Below are 24,797 nucleotides of genomic sequence, written 5' to 3'. Positions count from 1 at the left end.
GTACTAAAAGGCTCTCCCCGCCAAAAACCACCTGACAGCATGCCTTCCAGATGTGCCATCCAATAAGACTCCCTAGGATCTCCCATACCACAAAGCGGTCTGATGTGGGCTCCAATACTTGGTAGCTGGGTAAAGCCTCCAGGCCGCAACCACTGCACAAGACCCAGCCTCAATGATGAAGATCGTGTCATGCATCCTAGACCCATACAGAAGGTGACGGCCTAGCTGACTACCTGCCAGCAGAAAGTCCTCCATGTGCTAAAAGCCATAGGAAATACGATACCCTCCTTGGCCTCTAGTTGTTTTGGGGGAACAACCCCCTTGGCTAGGGTTGGCGGCTAGCTGGAGGTGGCTTCAACAGTCTTCCGTTTTCCGACAAATTTCGCTGGTTTAATTTGTTTGAGAAGAAACTTCTTCTCTTGTGCCTCTGTTGGGCTTAGTGCGAAAACAAGATTCTGGGTCTGCGCTTGGGATTGTATCTGGTTGCCAATTTAAACTTTCCGTGTTAGGATTGCATTTACACATCCCTATACAACTTAAATCAATGTGCATATATTCTCCATTGCTACTCTACAACCATTCAAATGAGCATAAAATTTTTATTTAACCAGAGGGAAGCGTAAGCCTTAAGTACAATTATCCGGGAATAGATAAGGTTTAGCTGAGATGATTTACTTTTCAAGAGTTACATTAACGCCAGGTTAATAATTCCCTATTGGATTCAGGTACAGGGACAGAATAGTAGTATGGATTGGGGGACTGGATTCTCAAGAAGCGATAAGTCATGGGAAGTTCAGAAAATCCATGTTTTTGATAGCCATGGAGTTCATTTCGCCCCATTACTTTAATTCTCTCCACAAGTAAAATTTTAACCACCTCTTCGTAGATATAGCGGTTCTAATCTACTTGCCGGCATCCGATGTGTAGGGTCGAGTTCACATGAGCCTCATGAAAGATGAATAACTTGATAATCTTCAAGTCTTCCAACCACTTTAACCTCTTTAGATTGTTTTGAAGATAGGTGAGTCGGTTGGCGTCTATGTAGCAGTATCCCGCGCTCCAAGTCCAACATCTTTCCACATACAGCAGTGAGGGGTTGTAGAGCCGATCCAAGATCCCCATCATGTTGGACCGCTGTCTGCGATAGCTTGAAGAGTTCATAGCTATCTTGAACATGATATGAAATACAAGAAACCTGCTCCATGCCTCGTAAGTCTGGAAGTGGCAGCAATCCACGAGTTTTAAAAAAAACGTTTTCTAATGAAAACATCGCCTCACTCTTCCCGATTTTTTTTTCCTAATTGTTTTAGTCATTGGTCGGCTTTGATATCAACTGTCGCGTGCCCGTCTACTAGCTGTCCAAGCACGTTTTTGGCAGTCCATCAAGAAACGAATCTAAGTGTCGTCGCCCGGCACTCCCATGGAATGTCATAGGGTTTTTTACCTGGGGTTTTCCGAGTCCGCCTCGCAACAGAATGTTCGCAGTCGAACCCACTAGGATCAACCTAAATCTTGAATCCCTGGTGGTCAAGGTTTCCCGGACACTCTACTATATGTGGAGTTACCCAATCCGAAGAATGGTACAGGCAAGTGCTCGGGACATCTGTTAAGGTGGGGTCCCTATCTTTGACGCTTAGCGTCTGTCCTTCTTGCCTTGGCGGCAATTTCCAATATCCTCCAAGAGATAGGGAATACCTTCTTTCTGACCCCGCTCCAGTATAATAGGAACGAGCAATTATGCAATTGGATCTATATCCGATAGATGGTAGCTGTCTTAGCTTGCTAACTAGCTTGCTAACCTTTGGGAAGCCTTCTATTGGCACGCAGTCAGCCAGGGCCATCAGCTTCTGTATGAGGCCGGGATGCAAGACACGATATTCATTATCGAGGCAGGGTCGTGCACAGTGCTCGGTTTGGAGACTCTATTCATCCACCAGGTACTGGAGCCCACTGCAAACCGCTTGGAGGTATAGGAGATCATAGGGAGTCTTACTGGATGGCATATCTAGAAGGTGTGGTGTCATGTGACTTTCGGCGGAGAGAGACTTTCAGCGCAGGCGACCTTAGCAGAGCTCTAGACCTCCATCATCCACTCCCTCAACGGCTGATGGGATCAGGTGCAGGGCAAGTCCACGGCTCACCAAGAGCTCCGATGTCACTTCATGCGCATTTGGGGTGGCCAGGATCTGTTTTTCGTGATGCAGGTAGGCAGCCCCAGCTGGCATTACCCCCCTCTCCTCATGCCTTCTTGTCCCCATCCCCCCTAGACCGCCTTGAGAGGCTTGTATACATGATGTATTTGTGACTTTGCATCAACTCCAGCTAGTCTGTTGAGCATGAGGACTCCGATGTACTCAGTTTTTTTTTTAGTAATATAATATGCCACATTTTACTTGCAAAAAAAAAAAAAAGCTTGCTAGCCTTTAATCCAAGGTTCTTGTCTTGGAAGAAACGACACTTGAACTCTCTTGTATTAACGCCAGATTGCGTCATAGTTAAAGGTGATATCTTCAAGGTTGTTTCAGCTTTATCAAGGCTAGATTTAGAATAGAGACCGATGAGTGTTTTACTTGTCTCATGGTCCCCCTATGAAGTAACAATAGATGGGCTCAATTACTTTTAAACCCTAAATAAGTCGAGTTAAGCCCTATCCTTGCGTATATAGGGTTTCCCCTATCGTCCAATCCATTTACACCTAGCTACCCTTATCCTCTCTAGTGTAAGGAGAGTTTCTATGCTTATCTTTCAACACCCCCCCTAAATGCCAGGTGGCATTGGATAAAACATAATAGGATGCTTCCCCTTATTCTCAATGAGATGCCTTTATAAGTCAAGCTACAAGAAAAGGTTACTCTCTACCAAGACTCAAAAGAGTCGGTCACCTGTGGATTGGGAGGCAAAGTTAACTCTGGAACACCGGAACACTTACTGGTGATATGCCCGATCTTTTTGCATTTATTGAACTTCATTTTGTCAAGATATTTCTTCCATCAATTGTTTATAATATGCCCCTTTTTGCGACAGAAGGAGCACTTAGTAGAAGTTGTATGAACGAACACTTGCTCACGAGAAGTAAATGTTGAAGACCCTTCAATATTGTTTCTCTTCTCTTCATCCAGGCATGACTGGATGGTACTTACTAAAGTTGGGTTCGGGATATTAGTTAGGGTTGGAAAAGCCTTCTTCACAGACTTTAGCAGGATGGCAATGGCATCTTCATCATGGATAGGTGCTTGAACGAAGGTAAGTTGTGCCATAAGCCCCTTCATATGTGAAATGAACTTGCTTAGATCTTCTCCTTGTTTGTATTTCAAGCTAAAAAACTCTATCTTGAGAAATATCTTGAAGTTCTTCCCTGTAGCGCCGTAGAACCTTTCGAGCTCATCCCACTTTTCTTTTGTAGTTGCGAGTTGGTCAATCTAATGAATTAAGGATTCATCGAAATGGAGCATGATGATGGCCTGAGCCCGTTCATCATCTTCTACATCAAGGGGATTGGATGAGTCAATTACTTTGGTCCCTTTTATGGAGGGCCAATATCCTCTTTTCATCATTTTGTATTTGATCAAAACTTGCCAAGGATGGAAATCTTTTCCATTAAATTTCCGAATTTGAGGACGGACATCAGCATATGTTGTGGCCATTGGAAAGGTCTTACCACTTGTTAGAACAAGGGCAGTGTCTAGTCCCTTACAACCTTGCCACTCATTGCGGAAGCAAATCAAACAATTGATATAAAAGTTATAATGAGGAGAAAGACTAAAAATCATACATATGTAATATTTCAAAATATGACTTTGCTGGTCCTTTCTTATATGCAATCTTCTTCCGAGGTTTAATGGTCTTTTTAGGCTTCAATGATGTGAACCTAGACTGGACTTCGGGCTCCTCCTTGTGGTATGGCTTAGTGGATGAACCTTGTGTTGGACAAGGACGGTCTATTATTTCAATGCTTGTTGTTGATGATTCCGAGAAGAGTACAATGACACTCATCCCTCTGATTGTCATTGACTAGTGCACTTGAAAAAAGTCACACAAGATATGTAATACAAGTTTAGGGTAGGATGGTCTATGTGTTTATAATTGTGCACATAGCCTTACAACATGAAGTAAAGTACTCAATTGTTTTATTTTCTGATGAAAATATTCAGATTTTGTAAGTACCAACAGCAATGATGATTGAGCAATGTGTCTCAATGCTTACAAGCACTCATCTGTAGCTTATGTTGCTAGAGATGGTAGATGTCGGTCTTGATGAGCTTGATGATGACCTTCCAAGTAAAATAACCTCTGAGATAAAGTTCCCAGATTAGTAACTGACTCTGGAAGAGTTGACTCAGTGATTAAAATCATTGTTAATGACAAAAAATTTAAAAAATTTAAAGATTGAAGAAGCTTGAAGCTTCCTAGCTATGGCTGCCAGAGATCCGCAGTTAGGGTTTGGCTTATAGCAGCCAGCAAAGATGGAATTTCTCCAAACCCTCTTAGGGAAAGATGGCCCACTAGGGGCGGTATGAAAGCCCTATGGTGGCACCAGTGATTGCGCTCTCGTCAGCATGCACAGCAGCTCGTAATGTCACACCTGTAGATCTGCGCCTATTTCTGCGTTTTTTGACAATGCTGCCCACCATGTCGCATAATGTCGCCCTCTAATGTGCCACGCCAGGTCGCCTTGTGTTGAGAAAGAAGTCCTCAGTTGAGGTCAAGAGTTAGAATGCTCTCCTTTGGCTTCCCCAGGTCCTCCAAGGTCAGGGGGTCAAGGTTTGGCTATGGAGGTAAGAGGTAAAAGATGAAGATGGTGCAAAATCATGTGCACTTAGTAAAGCTGAGGGTATAGGAAGCTGAAAGGATTAAAGAAGGCTCTGATACCATGTTGCAAATCAAAGTTGAAGGCTTGAAAGAGTGTGCACAAGAGGGAGAGAGAGAGCTCAAGTACAAGACAAGATCTTGTTTAGTTAGTTCCTCAAAATACAACTAGTACACTCTCCTCTACATTGAGTGTGTACTTTAGGCTATTTATATAGCCACTGGAGGAGTTAGCGTTAGGGTTTCCCCTGTCCTCCAGTCCATTTACATCTAGCTACCCTTATCCTCTCTAGTGTAAGGAGAGTTCCTATGCTTATCTTTCAACATATAGGAGCCTAATACCCGGCTTAGTATTGCAATAACAAAAATATACTTTAACCGTTATCGTAGCAACTCACGATCCTCACGTACTTAATTCAAGCCTTTACTCCTACCTTTCCAATTTCGCGATGCAAAAAGTACGATTTCCGCTTAATGACGAATATGCGTAAGCGTCCTAACAACCCATTTTTCAATACCTTCACTCATGTCAATGCTAGTGCATAATCTAAAGCACTACGAACACAATCAATAAGGTCCTTGATTTTTAGTATGCATGAATCCAAAATCTTTTGTGCAATTTATTCGTTCAAAACATGCCAAAGTGCAATTAAACACAATTTACAACATAATAGAATGATGCAACCTAAATGGCGGTTAGTTATCATAGACTTTTGCCTGAATACTTCTCCCTTCCCAATGAAGTTGGTCTATGTTCTTAAGGGCTCCCATCAAGGTAGGATTTATGGGACGCAACCGTCGTGGTTCCTTGGCCCGCAGCTCCATCGGTTAAAGCGGAATTCGCACTCGATTGGACCTTACTTCGCTTGGGAGATATCGTATAATTCGGCTTTTGCTTTGCGGCTACGCACCCAAGCTTCAGAAGGGTTGATTCCTTGCAAGAGGAAATTGTCCGTGGGATTCCTCTCAAAGAGGGAGAAAAGAAGGGTAAGCTTGGAGGCCTTCAAAGGGAAAAATTTTCCCTCTCTCTCACACATACTCTCTCTCCCTTTTCTCTTACTCTCTCACCAATCGGATAGCAGCGATCCTCCCTCTCTCCTTTCAACGCCCAAGGGCCCTTTTATAGAGTATGGGGGGGGCGGGGGGGAGGGGGAGAGAGAGAGAGGGGAAATGTTACAAGATACCACCAAGTACCTATGCGGCATAAATTATAGCAACTTTTGTCTTTCACATCTCGTAATTTCCTTGAGTCCCGGACTCGTAAATTTACTCTAACCCTAGTTACACCTCACATGTGCAACATTTACTTAACCATGTGATTAAAAATTAATCCACATGTTAAGTGAGGTTTCAAAAATACATGTCTTCATGACAACCCTCCCCCTCGAAATCCTTGCAATCATCCTCCATTGCACTATCAAATGCATCAAAAGCAAAGTACTACACTGGAATTTTCCATAGGGCATCATAGTCAACACAACATTGTGCACTGTTGTTCAACCATTCCATGTGCCCAATGTATAATGACAATTACCAGCCAATGTAACATAACATAAGACTCACAAAGAATCTCAAAAACATTGCCAAATTATCATTTGACATGTCCATTTTCTCATGAGCTCAACTCATCTGGCAAAACCAAACCATAGCATAGCATAACCAAGCATAAACCATGGCTAAAACATCAATGGCATCATAACATATGCTATTGTCCATGGAACTAGATGTAAACCATTGAAAATTGAGCATAATCTAATCATAAACTAATCACTTGCTGATCTGAGAACTGATCACAAACTGCTGCAAATGTGACCCCAACCTGATCACAAACTCATTGCAAAAATTGACCAATAATCAATGCAAAAACTGATCCAAAAAGTGACTATAAACAGTTCTCAAGCTGATCAAAAACTGAGCTGAATACCACTGAATATTAATGATCATACGCTGAAAACCAGCATTCGATAATCAGCCCCTGATGATCATTAACTGATGCTACACCAAGCATAACCAATACCATACCAAGCATAACTGATTACACACCGAGTATAATGGATGCAAATGTACAGTTTCAAAGCTACAATGAAAACAGTACCGATCTGCATACTAAACATAGTGACTAGTCAACTGAATAGTGATCTCCTAGCAAACATACTGTTCAGCTACAGCACCCTGAATGTATGCTGAATACATTCGAGATCCACTACTTCTAGAGCTGTCCATTACTGAGAAGCGGAGGTGCTAGCTCCCTCACAAGCATCAAGTAATACTCTGGACCTTTGCTCTATTGAACCTGATTGAACCCAAACTAAAGTCAACTCTAACTGAAAAGCATCAAGGTAAAGCTGCAACAACTGAGAATAGTCTATCAAGTCATCCTTCTCCATCCATTTGGCATCCATTGGTGAATAATTTTGAAACTTCACCAAGTATCTTCTAGAACCCTTACCCCTAATCTTCCTCTCTTTGTGTGCCAAAATTTGCTCTAGTACTAGTATTTCATCAAGCTCTTCAAGCTCCAGCTGAATTTCAGCAGAGACATCCTTTGGTACATCTCCATGAAAAGGTCTAAAGAAGCTCACATGAAAGGCATTCATAGTTGTCAGGTACGAAAGGTACGATACGGTACAGTAAGATAAAATACGGTACTAATTGGTACCTTATGATTTTATAAATTACAGTACGATATTAGTACGAAAAAATTAAGATGATTTTTTAAATAACAAAAACCATAAATCATTAAATGATAGATCATAGAATACATGTTTAAAGTGGAAATAGCCATTTCATTACAGAATAAGATGAATACATCAAGGTGACCATCGTGCTTGCATGGGCTATGCAAAACATGCGATACAACTATAATCTAGTATATCTGATACAAAAAAAAAAGAGACATGTGTGACATGTCATACGAATCTATGATGAGCATCACTATCATCATCGTCAGAACCATCTGAGTGCTTATCAAGAGAATTTGAAGATGACTCCTTGGTATCTGATGATGAGACACACTCATACTCATCCTCACTGATGAGGTTACCATCATCATCAAATGATGGCTCCCTAAGTGGCGGCTTATTGAGATATCGAGCTCCACTCGTAATATGCCAGGGTGACCGTTGTGCATTTATGTCACCGACTTGTCAGTTGCAGATGCGGTTGGTACACCGCCCATGAATAATAGCTACATGATAGCTATCTTTATCTACTCTAGTTCGTGGCTCAGTTAGTATGCCACCTTAGTTAGTTGAGTTTGTTTTGAGACCCATATATAGGGTTCTTCTATTTCCTTGTACTAGAGTTCTTTTGGCTTACACAACTAAGAAGAGGAAAACTGTTTTCAGCCTCCACCTCTGTGTGTATTCCCCCATTGTGCAAGCAAGAAAGCTACAAGTGAGACTCCTTCCTTCTCTCCCACAATCTTGACATGGTATCAGAGCCTTGTTCGTGGTAAGGAGCTCAAGAAAGCAAGCCAAGCTCGCGGTGTTCTGGTAAGAGGAGCAGTGTTGCTTTCATTTTCTGTTTTGGGAGCAGATCTCTGCAGGTAGCACAGCCGGAAATTGCAAGAGTGCATTGTCTCAGGTTGAGACGCCCTTCGCGGTGAAGCAAGAGGGCAGTTTATGCTGCGGGAAAGGGCTTTAGCCCTTGGCGACCCTGTTTTTTTTATTTGAGGCCATTTCGGGGCCTTTTTTGGAGGCGGAAGTTTTCTGCACGCACTCAGAAAAAAACCCAGTTTTATGCTGTGCGACCACTGTTCTACAGGTCGGTGAAAAGTTACTGTAGAAATTACATCGTATGCCTGTGCGCAGAGACATTGGGAGTTACAGAATCATCCTTGTTGCCTGTTGATGTAAAATCGTCACTAGGAAGTGACTGTGTGGTCAAATACCACTTTCGTCAGTTTTGCAGATTAGCCCTTGTGAGGCTGAAGCTGTATTCTTTGCAGTGACAGAATTTTTTGGAGTGTTCTGTAATGGCGTCTGATTCTCTCTCACAAATTGTCACTGAAAAGCTCGACAAGAACAACTTTCAAGCATGGAAGTTTAGAATGGCAAATTTCCTTATGGGAAAAGGATATTGGGAATTTGTTGCAGGAAATGAAGAAGAACCAGTTCTTCCTGATGTTCCCAATCAACAGCAAATGCAAGCATTTAAAGCATGGCATGAGAGAGCCAGGAAAGTTATGTATTGGCTGTCTATCAGCATTTCAGACTCTATGATTGTGCATATTCAGGATGCAAGTACGCCAAAGGAGGCATGGGATACTTTGTCAAAAATGTATAGCACAAATACGCAAGCCAGGAAAATGCAGCTCAAGCAAGAGTTGCATAATGTGCAAAGAGAAAATATGAGCATCAATGACTACCACATGAAGGTGAAGAAGATTGCAGATGCACTTGCTTCCATTGGGTCGCCAGTGGAAGATGATGATTTAGTTTCTGTGACCTTGAATGGTCTAGGAAAGGATTATGCACAGTTCCGAACATCCATTTCCGTCCGTGAAAGATTTCCTGATTTTGAGGAGTTGATTGCTCTTCTAATTTCTGAGGAGCAGAGAAATGGTGATGCATCTTCTTCAGGAGGAACTTCAAAAGAAACTCTCTTCTACTCAAATGCTGGAAGAGGTAGAGGCAGAGGTAGAGGAGGCCGATTTGGAGGCCGTGGTAGAAATCAGAATATGCAGCAAACTCAAGAAAACCAATCCTATGGAGGAGAACGTGGTAACTCTAGAGGCAGAGGGAGCCAAAGAGGTCGTGGTGGATGGCAAAGAGGTCAAAATGCAAACAGTAATGTTGAATGCTACTACTGTGGTAAAATGGGTCATATGGCTAAAGACTACTATAAAAAGCAGAATGACATCATGAATGGAAAACTGCAACAAGGGAATTATGCATCTTCTAGTAGACAGGGTGATGACAGAAATGAGCATTTGTTCATGGTGCAGCACATGAACAATTCTATGACAAGTGCAGAAGAAAGCAATGATATATGGTATGTTGACTAAGGTGCATCAAACCACATGAGAGGTCATGCAGAATGGATGGAGGATGCAAGGAAAATAGAAAAACCAAGATTTGTGGAGACTGGTGATGATACTGCACATCCTATTGTGCAGATTGGAAAAATTCATTTGTCTATGCAGGATGGGAAAAAGAAATACATGTCCGATGTATTTCATGTCCCGAATATCACCAAGAATCTGGTTTCTGTTGGTCAAATGGTTGAGCAGGGCTTGCAGGTCACATTTAATCCTCATGGATGCTTTGTTGAGGATATGAAAAATAAAGGTCGCTTGATAGCAAAAGGAAAGAAGAAGGGCAGAATGTTTACGTTGGATACAGACATGTCTGAATTGAGTGCAGCAATGTTTGCACATGGGACCGGTGTAGTTGCAGATATTGATATCTGGCATAAACGCATTGGTCATGTTAATGTACAGCGACTTAAATCAATGCAAGCCCAAAATATTGTTGCAGGATTGCCTAAATTCAAGGTTGCAGAAATGCATAAGGTATGTGAAGCCTGTCAGTTTGGAAAACAGACAAGGAAACCATTTCCTAGACATGTTCAAGAGAGTAAGAAGCCATTGGAATTAATCCACTCTGATGTGTGGACTACTAAAGCTGCATCTCTTGGAGGCTGCCATTATTTTGTCACTTTTATTGATGACTATAGCAGAAAAGTTTGGGTGTATTTTATGAAAAAAAAAGTGAAGTTTTTGGGCGTTTCAAAACTCTTAAAGCTATCGTTGAAAAAGAAACAGGCCTGCAAATAAAATGCCTAAGGTCAGATGGAGAGGGAGAGTACCTCTCAAATGAGTTTGCAAGGTTCCTGCAAGAGCATGACATAAAGCAGCAATATTCATGCAATCATACCTCACAACAAAATGGAATTGCAGAAAGGAAAAACAGACATATTGGAGAGGTATCTCGTGCCATGCTCAATGAAAAAGACCTGCCAGATTTTTATTGGGCTGAGGCAGTTGCTACAGCAGTCTACATCATGAACAGGACTCCCACTGCAGCAATACATGGGATGACTCCAGAGGAGAGGTATACTGATAGGAAATCAGATATTTCTCATTTGAAAATTTTTTGTTGCATTGCCTATGTACATGTGCCAGATGAGTTGAGATCCAAGTTGGATCCAAAAGCTGAGAAGTGCATCTTTATTGGTTACTCTCTACAGCAAAAAGGGTATAGATGCTATAACCCTTCTACTTGTAAGTTTACAGTGAGCAGAGATGTTGTTTTTGATGAGATGAGTAGCTGGTATAAACCAATAAATGTGATTGATGATGTAGATGCACAAAATGGTAATGCTGCACAGAATTCACAGCAGCAGTCACAAAATATTAGTGGACCTGGAGCGTCCTCTAGCAGTGATTCACATTCTTCGCCATGGACAGGCAGATTGAGATCAGGAGAATCTTCTCAAAGCAATGCAGATGGTGGTATGCAGGTATCACGAAAAGGAAAAGAGAAGGTTGATCAGCCCATGTTTGATGTGAATGCAGGTCGCTCTTATGTGGATGGTGAATCCAGTAGCTCAGAACAGAGCATTGATGATGAGTTGGGTATTCCTTCTATTGTTACACCTGGAGTAAGGAAGACCAGGGATGTTTTGAGAGCACCTGGGAGTGAACCTATTTTGCGCAGGTCTACGAGAGCTAGGTATCCTGTGGATAGGCTGAAATATGATGGATTTACAGCCATTCACTATGCATATATGGTCAAAGTGATACAGGAACCAGAACCCACTTCTTTTGAGCAAGCCATGGGAAAAGAAAAATGGGAGAAAGCCATGGATGAAGAAATGGATGCCTTGGAAACAAATGCTACATGGGAATTGGTACCTTTGCCTAAAGGTAAGAATGCAATTGGTTGTAAGTGGGTTTATAAGGTAAAGCACAATGCAGATGGTTCTGTAAACAGATACAAGGCAAGATTAGTAGTCAAGGGGTATGCACAAACATATGGCATTGACTATGAAGAAACATTCAGTCCAGTTGCAAGAATGGCAAATGGAAGAGCAATCATTGCTATGGCTGCATCAAAGGGATGGTCTTTACATCAGATGGATGTAAAGAATGCCTTCTTACATGGTGATTTGCAAGAAGAGATCTATATGGAGCAACCACCAGGTTATGTGCATGCTGTTCATCCTGAGTTTGTTTGCAGGTTGAAGAAAGCCTTGTATGGCTTGAAGCAAGCACCTAGAGCATGGTCTGACAAGATAGGACAGTATCTTGTCACTATTGGCTTTCAAATTTCCAAGGCAGATTTCTCACTTTATGTAAGAAAAACAGAGAAAGATATTATGCTACTTGTCATTTATGTTGATGATTTGATTATGACAGGTGACAGTGATGAAGATATCCTTCATGTGAAAATGCTATTGAAGCAAAAGTTTGAGATGAAGGATTTGGGAGAGCTGCGTTATTTGTTGGGTATTGAGGTGATTAGATCACCAAGTGGGATACAGCTCTTGCAGAGGCAGTATGGATTGGACATGCTGTCCAAATATGGGATGACAGACTGTAAGCCTATTTCAGTTCCTTTGGAGCAGAATGTGAAGCTGAGCGCAGATGCAGGTGAGCTTCTGGAAGACCCTACTATGTACAGACGCATAGTAGGAAGCTTGATTTATATGACTATTACCAGGCCAGATTTGAGCTATGCTGTTGGACTGGTAAGTCAGTTTATGCAAGCTCCAAGGAAACCGCATTTGGATGCGGCTAGACGCATACTCATGTATGTGAAGTCCACATTGCAATATGGACTATTTTATGAGACTGGGATTCAGATACAGCTGCATGGATACACTGATGCTGATTGGGCTGGTAGTATTTCTGATAGACGATCTACCAGTGGATATGTGTTCTCTTTTGGGAGTGCTGCAGTCACTTGGAGCAGCAAGAAACAGCCTACAGTTGCCTTGTCGAGCACAGAGGCCGAGTATAAGGGTGCAGCAATGGCTGCATGTGAGGTAGCTTGGTTGCATAAGCTACTTTATGATATGCATCAGCCTACAGATGGGCCAATTGTCATTTATTGTGACAACATGAGCAGTATACACTTGGCAAATAACCCAGTCTATCATACTAGAACAAAGCGCATTGAGGTGCATTATCACTATGTGCGGGAGAGGGTTTTACTAGGTCTTATTGATCTAGTTTATGTCAGCACAGAGGATCAAGTAGCTGACATATTTACGAAGGCATTGAGCGCAGAGGACTGCGCAAGTTCAGAGACCTGCTTGGTGTGCAGGAATTGGGATTGAGCTCGAGGGGGAGTGTTGAGATATCAAGCTCCACTCGTGATATGCCAGGGTGACCGTTGTGCATTATGTCACCGACTTGTCAGTTGCAGATGCGGTTGGTACACCGCCCATGAATAATAGCTACATGATAGCTATCTTTATCTACTCTAGTTCGTGGCTCAGTTAGTATGCCACCTTAGTTAGTTGAGTTTGTTTTGAGACCCATATATAGGGTTCTTCTATTTCCTTGTACTAGAGTTCTTTTGGCTTACACAACTAAGAAGAGGAAAACTGTTTTCAGCCTCCACCTCTGTGTGTATTCCCCATTGTGCAAGCAAGAAAGCTACAAGTGAGACTCCTTCCTTCTCTCCCACAATCTTGACACAGCTATGTAAGCAAGGGAGGGATGTCATCATGAGGAACAAGATGTGAGCTACTAGAGCCCCGCCTTACATATGTCTGCAAGCCACTCGAACCACCCCTCCTCGATGATGGAGGGCGTCGAATGACCATGCCCCTACTACCACCTACTCAAACTCCTCGCCCACGACCACGCTAACTGCAAGTATCATGAGTATCTGCTACTATAAGCTCTCTATAGAGCTTTGCAAAAATCATCTCCTCCTCCTCGTCCATCTCCTTATGTATACTCAAAAGAGTGTCGCCCGTCAACTTGAATGTATCAACATTCACCTACACAATGCAAAAATGCACGTAAGATTAATATTTGTAAAAGCTAGGTCTAAATTGTAAAGTATAAAGTATAAAGTTTAAACTTCAAAGTTCAAAGTTTAAAAGTTAAAAAAATAAATTTTAAATGTTATGGTTAACTGTTTAAACTTTACTTGCTTTGGACTACCCATGCTCATCATAGCCCTCATCATGCGTAAGTTAGTACGGCAATAGACTAGCTGCTCTAGCTATCGTGTGCTAAGCCGATTGCGAATCTTTAATGAGAGAATAGGCACTCCAACTTCTCTCACATGCACCCGAAGAGCAATCCTAGGCAAGGACCCTCATGGCTAAGAGCTGAAGGGTCTCCAGTGCGTATCCAAAGTTCTGTGACCAAAATAAAGGCTTCACAAGTGACTCTCTCCTCCAACAAGTGGGAGAAGCAAAAGCCATATGCCCTCTCTGATCTGCATAGCATCCTAGCTCCTCTAGCACTGCATTGTGGTCATCCATAGGGACCACACGAGTCAAACAAGCAAGCTGGTCTGAACGGAACTCTCTATCATCCATGACCGTCGGTGACTTGTAGGTCGGATGTACCAATGCGGCAAAACCATGGATGGGCTTATGCATCCACGCCCATCTCCTATGTGCTCTCTAAAACATGTGCACATTGTGTCTCCATAATCACTCTACAAGCACGTGCCTCCACCAATGCCGCTCTAAAGAAGTGAACGAGAAGGCCCATGGTGGACCCCTCACAATCACTCATACGTAACACCTTATAAAAGGGAGTCACGACAATGACAACGGCACGGACTTTTTGCCAAAATTGCTCATTAATGCACAAGCATTGCATGGCTTTGGCCTTCTCTGTCTCATGCTCATTCCACTCATTCCATAGAGTGGACACCACTGTCTGGCGCAAGGCGGACCGCACCTCATAAAGGCGCTCCAGCAATAACCACATGTAAGCAAAGCGAGTTGAAGAAGGCTTCTTTAACTCCAATGTGCTATGCTCACAATACATCGCAAGCACCTTTACCTTTACCACGAAGAATATGACAATTGATGTAGCTTTGCGGACCACCCTCTTCACTCACTTAAGCTTCCCAATGTTCTCCATGAGCAAGTCCAAACAATGACTTGCACATGGAGTCCACACAATCGTAGGGAACTCGGCCTCAAGCAAACAGCCCATGCGCCAACAATTCGATACATTATCGGTAACAACTTGCACCACATTTGAGGGGCCCACCTACAACCACAATTTACAAATTACAAGTTATATATAAATCAAATTTTAATTATGAATCATGATATTATCATAATGAAAGAAAGCAAAACAAATTTAAAGCGCAAATTGCAATGTATACCTCAATGATAGCTTGTCGAATGTGACAGTAGATGAATGCGCCCATCATTTTTCTTCCCCTCTTGCCGGTATCTACGGCGCGCAAAAAGTAAGTGCCGAGTGGACATGAGACGAGTATGTTGATGATGCCCCGTTTCTTACGATCACTCCATCCGTCAGTGAAATTGGAGCAACCATATTTTATTCATGTGGCCCAAATAGGATCAAGGGCTCTATCAATCCTCTCCTTCTCTTCATCAATCTTTCTTGTCCTCATGTCATTGTATGACACTGGTCTATCCTTCATATGCACCCACATTGGCAATGGCTTTTACCATCTTCCATTGCTCTTACTTTAGGACATTAAATACAAGATTGCACTCTATCACTGTGCGTGCAACTTCAATGTCTGCAAGTCATTGCCTTTCTCTAAGAAAGGCAACCGATCCACACACATGATCGGGAGCTTGAGAGAGAGACGATTGCCTCTCTGGCACCACATGAGCCTCCACTCTTTGTCTTTTACCGGAATCGGATGCAGATGTGGAGCCCCCACCACCAATGGTAGAGGCCTCTCCCGCATCAGTTGAAGATATGCCCACATTGGATGCTTCCTTATTAGTAGGCATAGAGTTGGTGCCAATAAGCCACTTCCTCCTCCTCTTGTGGATCCCCCTCTCATCTTGGCGAGAATCTCCTCCGCAATGTTTTGAGGAATCTCCTTGCATGGAGCAACTTGCCCCCCCCCGTCTTTGAAAGATGTTGAAGAAACCGAGTTGCACCACTTATATAACGCTTCCCGCAATACTTGCATGTCCAATGGTGGGAGTTGGACTTCTTTGTGTACCTCTCCATATAGATCACATGCAAATTGAAGGCCTCATGCTTCTCACAAGTCATGGTACCGATGGCGGATAAAGAGCCCCAAGAGAGAGAGATAGAGAGAGAGAGAGAGAGAGAGAGAGAGAGAGTCTCGACTCTTGAAACTTGAGCCTTGAAAGTTGAAAGGGAGGGAGACTTGAGAGACCCAAGGGTTGGGGTAAAGTTGAAAGAGCAAGAGTGAGAGAGAGAGGATGGGAGATGAGAATGGTAAATGCTTTGATAGGGTGCGGCTCGCGGGATAGAGGGGATGGGAGATGAGATTTGAGAATGGCAAATGCTTCAATAGGATGTGGGAAAGAGAGGATGGGAGGTGAGATTCGAGAATGACAAATCACGAGTCCATTCAAGAATCAAGATCCAAGAGAGGAAGATGAGAATGGTAAGTGCTTGCTAAATTGGCGTGCAAGCATGAAGGAGAGGAGCACCTTTTGTAGATGAGAGAAGGGTCAAAGTTCAAATAATCAAAGAGGGGTCAACGATCAAAGAGAGGAGTGCTAGCTGGAAGGAATCCAAAGAGGGCTTGGAGGGGAGGGAGGGGGAGAGGGGGGGAGGTATCCAAGGCTTCCCATCTCCCCCCCCCAAAAAAAGTACCACGCACGCAGGCGAAACGCGCAGGAGTAAAGGCGAGGGTACAGGAAACCCGAGACGCGGGATCCAAGTGGCCCAAAAGGGCCAAAAATCACGTACAAATTCGTACGGATACGTACCATACGGTACCGTACGAACAGTACCATACGACATACGGAGGCAACTATGAAGGCATTGTGTATCCGCCAATGTGGAGGCAATTTCAGCCTATAGCATGCATCACTTATCCTCTCCAATACTTACAACAAGAACAAATTCCCCTTTCAATTTTTTTAGCCATGCCTTTTCAAATCACAACAATACATAATCGCCCTCTGCAAAGTGCAAAGCACACCTATGACGATTAGTTGCTCTCTTTTGCTTATCCTGTGATCTTTAAAGCCCTTACTTAACCTTCTGATAAGCTGCATCCAAGCTTTCCACATAGTGATCAAACTCAAAGATCTTATCTTTTGTGTGCAAAATAGGGGGTATTTTCTTACCACCCTCTACCACCTCAAATGGAGCTTTACCCATAGAACTATGCATTGTGTTGTTGCAAGCAAACTCAACCAAGGGCAAATACTGCTCCCACTAAGTCTCGTGGTCTGAAACATAGTATTTCAAAAGATCTAACACTGTGGAATTCGCTTCCTCAGACTAACCATCTATCTGCGGATGTAAGGATGATGAGAATTTCAGCGTACTACCCATATTCTCAAACAAGCCCTTCCAAAATAAATTGGTCATCTGGGGGGTCTCGATCACTAATGATTGACTCCGGTATACCATGATACTTAAAGATATGCTGCAAAAATAATTAAGCTATATGATCAACCTTAATTTTCTTCCTCACCGGAATAAAATGGGCTTGCTTGCTAAACCTGCAAATGATAGTCCATATCCCATCATTCCCTGTAGGTGTCTTAAGAAGCTAAAAAAATTAAGTTCATTGCAATGCAAGGCCAAGGCCTATTCAAGGGCTGCAACAAACCCAGCATCTTTTGTATATCATGCTTTACCTTCTAGCATACGATACATGTCTTAACAAACTGTTCTAATTATACCTCAATGCTGGCCAATTTAAAAAATGCTCCATTGTCTTGACCATGGCATCAATACATTTATGTCCTACATACGGAGAAGTATGACTTTCAATGATAACTCTAGGCCTTAACTGCTTTGTGGCACACAGTCGTCCATGCATCATCAGAAATCCATCTCTTACACAAAGTATCCATGGCTTTGGGCATTGCAAAGCTGATCATAAACATTAGCAAAGTTCAATCATTTTCCCACTCTTTCTCTACGATCTATTCCTCTTTCCAGCCCTATTTTCAGATCTTCCCTGATTTTCAGCTTTATTTTCAGATTTATACTTTTTCTCAACCTTTGCCTCTTTGACATGTGACTTAGCATCATCATCATGGAATCATGCATCCTTTCCACGGAGCAATGTGTCGGCTGTAGTAGCAATTTCTATAAGCTGAGACATGCTGGAAACAGTGGACTTAATGCAAAAATCCCGAATACCCTTTGGCAAACCACAAATATACTTCTCCACCTACTCATGGAGGTGTACTGTGTGATAAGAAGTAACTGGCAACAATCCATCCCAAAACTTCTTATTGTACTGATCCAAGTTCTTACAATCTTTGGAATTCAACTAATTCCAAGCTGTCATAATGTCTAGTTCAAAGGTATTTGTCAACCAATTTGAAGCAAACATTTGCTTGAACTCGACCCAAGTAGCAGGTGACTTCCCTTGAATAATAAGTGTAATCCACCACTGCAATGCATTTCCTTTTCAAAATGTGGCTTCCCTTGCGTATCTTAGATGCCTCTATGAAGTTGCCTCCAGAATAGGCTGCATCAAACTACTAAATAAAAACAAGTGCTTTCAGCCTATCTCACGCACCACTGAAAGGCTCAAACTTCACGCTTTTACCACCTTCATCATAGTCCTTCGGCGGACCTATGTGAGTCAAGTTATTATAAATGGGCTGCTGCAAAAAGGGTGCATTAGCTGTATTTGCATAAAAACCAGCACTATCTGAAGCACCTACATGACCAACACCAAATCCTTGTGCTCTAATAGTCCCTGGGGGTGCCGATACATATCCATATGGCCCGCTTTGTGCCCCAAGCATCATGCTTATGCTTCCATACATGGGATTAGGCATTCCACTTGCATTACCCGGATACATTGGGTGTTGTGAGCCATGCATTGGCTGCTGCATACCATAGAGATTTGTGCCATACATTTCCGTATGCAGTGCATGTCCAATGATAGCATGAAAAATGGTACCACCACCAAAGTATCCTTGTTGTCCAATGCTTGCATGTGCATAATTGCCTTGTTGCCCATGTTCCCATTGATTGGCACTACCAAGTTGGCCATGCATTTGCACTTGCTGCCCCATGGATACCAACTGTTTGTGCTCATCAGGCATTTTGGGCTCTTCTAAAGAAGGCTTAGGCATTTCCTTTGGTTCTTGTGGCTGTCCCGAAGCTATAGAAGGTGTCTTCTTCTCTTTGCCTTTGTTGTCCTTCTTTAGGGCATTTAAGAATTGAGTAAACTAGGAATACTTTGCCAATTTAGTAAAAAGATTTGCTACTGTATGCATTCGATCCTTGAAGCTATCATCAAATTCTTCAGCCCCCTTGCTGGTCATCAGCCTCTTTATGCATTGAAGTGCCAACATTTGGGTCATTTCCCACATTTTTTCAGCATGCTGTCCATGCTGAGAACCATGCCCAACATTAGTCATTGTATTTCCCCCTTCACCACGTGATTGACCAAGGAGTGATGTATCCTCTCCACTTGATCCCATATCACCATGTGAAGACATGCTTGCTGTAATTCACTGCTGACAACAATTTCAGCAATAATGCAATAGTCCCAAGTTGCAATCAAGTACCACGGGCCCACCAATTCAAAGGATTTGATGCTATCTCGGCAATGGAACCATGTAACCAGCCTTCCTTTCATGGATGGGTGGTAAATCCCTAATTACAATAGCAAACAATAAATGCAAATCTGAAAATACAAATTTACCTACTGATCTTGGACAATGCACACCCGATTGGCCCCAAAATCAGTGCCCCTTTCAGTATTTCTTTAGCTTTATTGAAAAAGAAAATGATTTACAATGGGATTCTCCCAATCCCCTTCGTAATCCAAACTCCCCTTGCAGTCCAAAGTGACCAGCAAGTCTTCAATCCATTTTGCCCCTTGATTTGGACACTTAATTGGCCTTCACCCACTTCATAAACGATAGAAATGCCCTAAATTCATTGGCTGGCTAGTCCTCCACCTGAATTTAGCTGAAATTCACCTTCAGCCCTAAAAAATCAAAGTCTTGGAGCTTCCAATTTATGGCACACTTCTCAAGGCTACTACTAAACCCTAATTTCTGCTGTAAATTAGGATTTACAGTAGAGAAATTTGCAATTTCTCAGCCTCCAAGGGTCCAAATGCTGAGATCTTCGGAGCAAAGCTGTGAAATGGCTCGGAGATGGGAGAGAAAATTATAGAGAGAGAAAATTCAGAGTTTTGATGCGAAGAATGACTAAAAATCAGTCCAATGCAACTGCTGCCTTGCCACAACAGCTTGTAGATGCAAAGAACTGAAGAAAATCAGTCATTTACTATTCATGCCGTGTTTCAACAGCCTGTAGATGCTGTCTTCTGCTGTTGATTGGTCTTCTCCTGCCCTTGGATGCCTCATATGGTCCTCCAATGGCTGCAAATCAGACTAACAACATCTCCTCCCTCTCTCTTGCAAGCTAAACACCTAAAAATGTCTCTTCAACCTCTAAAGACGTTTTTCAATCTTGTATGGGCATTTTCGACAAGTGGCAACCTTCCCAAATTGTTTTTTCAACATTATCCTTAATTAAATATTAATTTTTAGCCTTTAATTACTAAAAATTAATCTAATAATTATTTTGGTGCTTAGAAAAATAATCTAACTGACAAATAATTAAATTGGCTAGGCAACTTTCATTCCCGAGTGTCTCTGCATCATCTTTGACCATCAGATTGGCCTTAGGTACCATTAACGCCACATCTCTAGTATCACCAACTGACACTTATTGCCAAATGAATGGCCTAGGCCAACAACTGGCACCAGATACCACCAAGTACCTGTGCGGCATAACTTATAGCAACTTTTGCCTTTGACATCTCGTGATTCCCTCAAGTCCCGGGCTCGTAAATTTACTCTAACCCCAGTTCACCTCACATGTGCAACATTTACTTAACCATGTGATTAAAAACTAATCCGCATGTCAAGTGAGGTTTCAAAAATACACGTCCTCACGACATTAAACCGGGCCTTTATCCCAACAACCTCCCACTTAAACGTCCAAAGTAAACCTCTAACCAACTCCCACTAGTCAGATGCAATGCTCATGCTTTGCTTAGACTTTTAGTGACAACATCTGCAAGGTTGTCTTGTGTTTTGATCTTGGTCAATGTGATTTGACCATCTTCTAGAATCTGTCTGATGAAGTGATATCGCACATCTATATGCTTTATGTGTGAGTGATACATGGCATTCTTAGTCAGATACACAACACTCTGGCTATCACATCCCAAAACTGCAGTACCCATAGACATGCCGAGATCCTCTGCAAGTCTGCTCAACCATATAGCTTCCTTAGAAGCATCAATAGCTGATATGTATTCAGTTTCAGTGGTACTCAGTGCAACAATGTTCTGCAACCTGGAACACCAAGAAGCAGCCCCACCAACAAAACTGTAAAGACATACCTGCTAGTGGACCTACAAGTGTCCAAGTCACCTATCATGTCTGCATTACAATAACCCTGCAAACTAAGTGCACCCTGCCCATAGCAAATACGCTTTCTTTGTGTACCCTTGAGGTATCTAAGAATACACTTGACAGCCTCCCAATGTGTTTTGCTAGGATTTGGCATAAACCTGCTAGCAACTCCCACTACATGAGCAATGTCTGGACAAGTAGCAACCATAGCATACATAAGAGAGCCACAAGCTTGATGCATAAGGGACTCCCTTCATAGCATTTGCTTCCACATTATCTTTTGGGCTGTTGGCTTTGCTAAGATTAAGGTGAGAAAATAAGGGTATCCCAAAAGGCTTAGCTTTAGCCATGGTAAATCTGTCCAATACATTTCCAATGTACTTTTCTTGAGATAAAAATAGCAATTTCTGCATTCTATCTCTACGAATCCTCATGCCCAAAATATGCTCTGCATTCCCCAAATCTTTCATGAAGAAGGCTGATTTCAGCTGATTTTCGAGAGCATCCAAGCTAGTCTTTGTTTTCCTAGCTAGCAACATATCATCCACATACAAAACAAGTATAATGGGGCTGCCATCTGTATCCTTTTTCATGTACAAGCAATGATCTGCATGGCTGCGTGTAAACTCATGAGATAGCTTTAAAGTGTCAAACTTTTTGTACCACTACAATGGTACTTGCTTCAGTCCATACAAGCTGCATTTTAGTTTACACACCATCTGCTCTTTTCCAAGAACTACAAAGCTCTCGGGCTGTTTCATGTAGATTTCCTCATCAATGTCACCATGCAAGAAAGTTGTTTTTTCATCCATTTGATATAGCGCTAAGTCCAATATAGCAATGAGAGCAAAAAGCACAAGTAGATTGGTCATCTTCACAACAGGTAAGAAGATCTCTTGGAAGTCAATACCTTCCTTCTGTGCATACCCTTTGGCGACCAGTCTTGCCTTGTACTTGGGTTTCCCCCATCAACTATCTTTATTTTGTACACCTATTTTTTTGGAAGTGGCTTCCTTCCCTTGGGCAATGACACAAGATCCCAAGTATCATTTGCATATAGAGATTTAATCTCTTCCTGCATAGCTAGCTCCCACTTACTGCTGAACTCACATGACTTGGAATCTTTGTATGTAAGAGGCTCACCCTCATCTGTAAGTATCACAAAATGCAAGGAGTTATGTGGCTGCCTTCTTCCGCGTGTAGACCTGCATACCCAATGATCAACATTTTCAAGAATTGGGTCTACATCTGGAGGTATATTATTTTCAGCATTTTTTTATTGTTGTAAGCCATTTTCAGCATGCTGTTCATGGTGTACAGCACCTTCATTTTCATTACCAACACCTGCATTTTCATAATCAGCAAGTCTATCTTGTTGTCCATGACCTCCTTGTGCTCTTATTTGCTGTCCATCATCATCTGGCTCAAAAATAACCGGCTGATCATCATTTTCAACATGTGGTACAACACCATGAGGCTCATTTTCTAAAGTAATAGATGGCTACAAACTCTGAAATTTCACCTTTTTCATATCTTCATTAGAGGCTAAAGTACCTTTCAGCAATTTTGCCTCATTAAACACAACATTACGACTGCAAATAATTTTCTTGGACTGAGATAACCACACTCTGTAGCCAAATTCACCCTCATCACCATAGCCCATGAAAATGCCTTTGGTGGATTTTGGGTCAAGTTTGTTTCTCAACTCATCCCTAGCATGCACAAAAGCATCACAGCCAAATATGTGTAAATGGTCATATGAGGCCAATTTGCCAAACCAAACCTCCTCAAGGATACCATTATTTAAGAACCTGTTCGGAGAGCGATTGCAAATGTGAACCACCATTTTGAGTGCCTCTACCCAAAATTCATGAGGGAGATTAGCAGTGGACAGCCTGCACCGCACTCTGCAAATTTCAGCAACTGCAAGAAACTTGCCATTCAAGGCTTTACAGTGCAAACAATACAAAGTGCCCTTCTTGGTTCCTTTTGCAATCAGCGTGGAACCCTTTTTCACTTTCCATAAACCACCACCAAACAGTGTGGTGTAGCCATGCAAGTCAAGCTGACCAACAGATAGTAAACTCTTTTTAATGCCAGGCACCTATCTGACATCTTTCAACACAAGCTCTTGACCATTGTCTAAAGACAAGTGTACAATGCCAATTCCATCAATGTTGCAAGCATGGTTATTTCCAAGATACAACTTTCCATAACTGCCTGCATTGAACATAGCAAAACACTCCAAGCAAGGAGTTACATGGAAAGAGGCACCAGAGTCTACAATCCAAGTCTGAGTGACACCATCATCAATAGACAAAAGTGCATCAATCACATCAGCCTTGGTAATCTGCATATCCTGTATGTGACATACAAGGGCATCATAATCAATTGCACATAATACAGCAGCCTCTGTATCTAAAAGCTCCTCTGTGACCACACTAGAGGCCACATTGGCCTTTTCTTTGCCTTTGGTTGCCTCAGATGCATCTGTCTTATCTTCCTTCTTTTTATCTCCTGCATTTTTCTTTCTCTCTTGTTCCTTCTGGTAATACCTACAATCAGGTTTCTTGTGGCCCTTCTGACCACAGTGATAGCAAGTAATGTCACTCTTTTCCTTTCCTTTGCTCTTGCTATTGTTTCTTTGTCCTGCATTTGCATCTCTCTTTTCAGCCCTGCCTCTAACATTATGAGCTAAGTTGCTACCTTCTCCACTAGACATACGTCAAATTTCTTCATTCAAGATAGAACCCCTCACCCCATCATATGAGAGATTAGGGTTATTGCTGAGTGAAACCACCAAGGTCTCCCAAGAGTTAGGCAGTGTCATGATCAAAAAGATCGCCCTCAACTTATCATCAACGTCCAAATTTGCATCTTTGAGCTAGTTTAAAATCCATGTAAATGCACTCAAGTGCTCAACTGCAAGCTTTGACTCATCCAGTCGCATATTCACCAGCTTGCGCATTAAATGCACCTAATTAACAGGTGTGATGATCTCATAGGTAGTTTTCAGCTTCTTCCATATTGCATAACATGTATCTAAACCCTTAATATCTATCAAGATGTCATGAGCGACACTGTCACGAGGACGTGAAAATTTGATGCTTTGCTTATGTTTAATTGACATTTGATTAAAGGATTAATCAAATGTGCAATTAAAAGATGCACATGTGTTGCACATGTGAGATGCAAGCTACTTTCTCACAATTGATGGCCGAAGGACCCTGTGAAAAGGATGGGTGTCAAAGGCAAAAGTTGCAACAAGTTACACTTATTAGATTCTAGGTGAATTTTGGTGTCAGTTTGCCCCTAGGACCATTAATTGGCCATTAAGTGTCAGTGGTGATACTAGGGACTAGGCATTAATTAATGGATTAATGCTTGTCCAAGGGTCAATTAATGCATGGGACCACTTTGGGTTGCAAATGGCCTAGCTAATTAATTTTTGGATGGGCAAG

At 42.2% G+C, this 24,797-nt stretch overlaps 1 protein-coding gene and 1 pseudogene across 6 annotated transcripts in view; both read right to left on the bottom strand.

Moving 5' to 3' along the window:
- LOC148028686 (Met-10+ like family protein / kelch repeat-containing protein) overlaps positions 1-24,797 on the bottom strand; it is a 98,259-nt gene that overhangs the window by 7,633 nt on the left and 65,829 nt on the right. The window lies entirely within an intron of this gene.
- On the bottom strand, positions 14,390-15,997 carry LOC148028687 (uncharacterized; annotated as a pseudogene).

The sequence above is a fragment of the Lygodium microphyllum genome, chromosome 11 (genome assembly GCF_053477565.2).
Source record: "Lygodium microphyllum isolate KBCC chromosome 11, Lygodium_microphyllum_v1.1.10, whole genome shotgun sequence".
Taxonomy (NCBI): Eukaryota; Viridiplantae; Streptophyta; class Polypodiopsida; order Schizaeales; family Lygodiaceae; genus Lygodium; species Lygodium microphyllum.
This window is presented reverse-complemented; position numbering and strand designations above follow the sequence as displayed.